At 40.5% G+C, this 3,254-nt stretch overlaps 1 protein-coding gene across 1 annotated transcript in view; it reads right to left on the bottom strand.

Moving 5' to 3' along the window:
- Nucleotides 1-3,254, bottom strand: part of LOC107300551 (major facilitator superfamily domain-containing protein 3-like) — a gene marked incomplete at its 3' end in the record, with an annotated part of 7,443 nt that overhangs the window by 2,550 nt on the left and 1,639 nt on the right. The window lies entirely within an intron of this gene.

Genomic DNA, 3,254 nt, shown 5'->3' with positions numbered 1-3,254 from the left:
TATGCTTTATGTATGTGTGTGTGTGTATGTATGGATATAAGTATATATGTATGTATGTACTTTTTCTGTGTACACAATGGCACATGTTAAAAATCTCTGTTTACACACACACACACACACAAGGAATTTCACTTCTGGCTGCACTTTCCTCTTTCTCTCAAGCTTCCTCTTTCCACCACATATTCGAAATGGATAGTGATTAATATTTATATGTATCTATATGCATGGGTGAAGGTATATACATATGTATAGTAAAATCAAACAAACATGAACAGTGATTAATATTTATATGTATCTATATGCAAGGGTGTAGGTATATACATATGTATAGTAAAATCAAACAAACACGAACAGTGATTAATATTTATATGTATCTATATGCAAGGGTGTAGGTATATACATATGTATAGTAAAATCAAACAAACACGAACAGTGATTAATATTTATATGTATCTATATTCAAGGGTGTAGGTATATACATATGTATAGTAAAATCAAACAAACATGAACAGTGATTAATATTTATATGTATCTATATGCAAGGGTGTAGGTATATACATATGTATAGTAAAATCAAACAAACACGAACAGTGATTAATATTTATATGTATCTATATTCAAGGGTGTAGGTATATACATATGTATAGTAAAATCAAACAAACACGAACACCAGGATAAAATTAAACTAAAAATCGTTTAATAAAATGCTGAGCTTTCGTCGGTCAGCACTACCGACATCATCAGAGCATAAGAGTAGGTCAATGGGAGTCCCTTTCTTATAATACTGGCTGGTTTTGCACACGACTCCTGGACCTATTCATCGGTCCATCCAATAGTCCTAATTGTTTAATTCCTAGGGGGTGCGCATTGGCTGTTCTCTTAATGTTTTTCAAGGTTGCAATTCCGTTCGTGTTTGTTTGATTTTACTATATGGCTTTACCCAGGATTCGAATTTTTAACGAAATTAGAGATATACATATGTATGTATATAGCACGTCTATATGTGTGTTATGTAGGTGTACACTTTTGAGAGCAGGCAACAGAATTTCATTTCAATGAATCAAGGGCACTACATCCACATGGAGAGAAGTAAGCAGTGGGGTACCACAAGGCTCCATCTTAGGCCCAGGACTCTTCAATATCTTCATTAATGACTCAGACGAGGGAATTGAAGGGGAACTCATCAAATTTGCAGATGACACCAAACTGGCAGGAGTAGCCAACACCCCAGAAGACAAGCTCAGGATCCAAAAAGATCTTGAGAAACTCGAACAATGGGCCCTAACCCTGTCCAACAAAATGAGTTTCAATGTGGAGAAAAGCAAAGTCTTACATTTAGGCAGGAATAACCAAAGGTACAAGTATAGATTGGGCGAGACCTGGCTCAAAAACAGCAACTGTGAGAGGGACCTTGGAGTCCTAGTGGACGATCACTTGACCTTGAACCAGCCGTGTGCAGCAGCAGCAACCAAAAAAGCTAACACAATCCTGGGTTGTATAAACAGAGACACAGAATCGAGATCACATGAAGTGTTAGTACCGCTTTATAAAGCCCTAGTGAGGCCACACCTGGAATACTGCAGCTAATTTTGGTCACCCTATCACAAAAAAGAGGTTGAGAGTTTGGAGAAAATTCAGAGAAGAGCAACTAAGATGATCCAAGGCCTGGAGGCTAAAACATACAAAGAACGGCTGCAGGACTTGAGTTTGGCTAGTCTAAAGAAAGGAAGAAATAGGGGAGACATGATAGTAGTATTCCAGTATTTGAGGGGCTGCCACAAAGAAGAGGAGGGGGTCACGTTATTCTCCAAAGCACCAGAGGGAAGGACGAGAAACAGTGGATGAAAACTGATCAAAGAGAGAAGCAACCTGGAATTAAGGAGAAACTTCCTGGCAGTGAGGACAATTAGCCAGTGGAACAGCCTGCCTCCAGAAATCGTGGGCGCTCCCACCCGTCTTTTGCTCCTTTTAGAATGTGTCTGCAGGTCTATAGCAAAAGTCTGGCTAACCAGAATCTTACAGGCCCATAGATTTCCTGCTTGTCCACCTGTTTAGCCACTTCCTCTGAAAATTTTTCTAGTGGGATTATCCAAAATCCACTAGGACAGGGGTAGGCAACCTGGGCTCTTTTATGACTCGCGGACTTCAACTCCCAGAATTCCTGAGCCAGCCATGCTGAGGGGAAAGGGAGAGGTTTCCAAGCTGAGCCATGCTGGCTCAGGAATTCTGGGAGTTGAAGTCCACGAGTCATGAAGGGGCCATAGTTCCCCCATGCTGGCTCAGGAATTCTGGGAGTTGAAGTCCACGAGTCATAAAAGAGCCAAGGTTGCCTATTCCTGACCTAGGTCCCTGAATTCTTTTATAGGTCATTTTTGCTTCCCAAGTTATTTCTGCCCATTTCTCACAGAAGCAACATTAATGACCCACACTATCATAGGAAGTCCTCAATTTACAATAGCTCATTTAAAGACCAAGTTACAGCAGCACTGGAAAAAATCACCATTTTTTACACTTATGACCCTTGCACCATTCCGCCGGTCGTGTGATCGAAATTCAGACGTTTGGCCACTGATTCATATTTATGACCGTCGCTGTGTCCTGGATCCCCTTTGGCGACCCTTCTGATGAGTGCTGTCAATGGGGAAGCCCAATGCAGTTAAGAATTGTGTTACTAATTTAACAACTGCATGGATTCGCTTAACAAGCATGTTATTAACTGAATAACCAGTGATTGTCGTAAAAAGGTCGTAAAATGGGGCAAAACTCACTTAACAAATGTCTCGTTTAGCAGCAGAAATTTTGGGCTCAGTTGTGGCCACAACTGTGTTCCCTCAGCCTGAAGGACGTCCCAAGAGTAGGGCAAAGTGAAACACACCCAGAAGTGAAATTCCTTATTGCAACATCTGGTGTGAAATTGCCATTGGCAAGTATTGTTCCTGCCAGACTTGCATAAGCTTGAACTGCACAAACATGCAGGATTGGTTTTTAATCCCTTTTACATACTTTATATGTAAATTATTTTCTCTCATATTCTAAGTAATTATAATTTTTTATGTTTTACGTGCGGGTCTGTGACCAAAAAGATTTGATGAAGATGAGCTCCCAAACAAAACTGGCCTGCGATACAAATCCTCCTTCCACAAACAACACCTGCAGGTAGTCCTTGACTTACGACCGCTTCATTTAGTGACCGTTCAGAGTTACAACGGCACTGAAAAAAGGACCCTTTTTCACACTGATGGCCATTTCAGAGA

The sequence above is a fragment of the Protobothrops mucrosquamatus genome, unplaced genomic scaffold (genome assembly GCF_001527695.2).
Source record: "Protobothrops mucrosquamatus isolate PMUCROS unplaced genomic scaffold, P.Mucros_1.0 scaffold7398, whole genome shotgun sequence".
NCBI lineage: Eukaryota > Metazoa > Chordata > Lepidosauria > Squamata > Viperidae > Protobothrops > Protobothrops mucrosquamatus.
The sequence above is the reverse complement of the archived record's forward strand: the minus strand, read 5'-3'. Positions and strand labels throughout refer to the sequence as shown.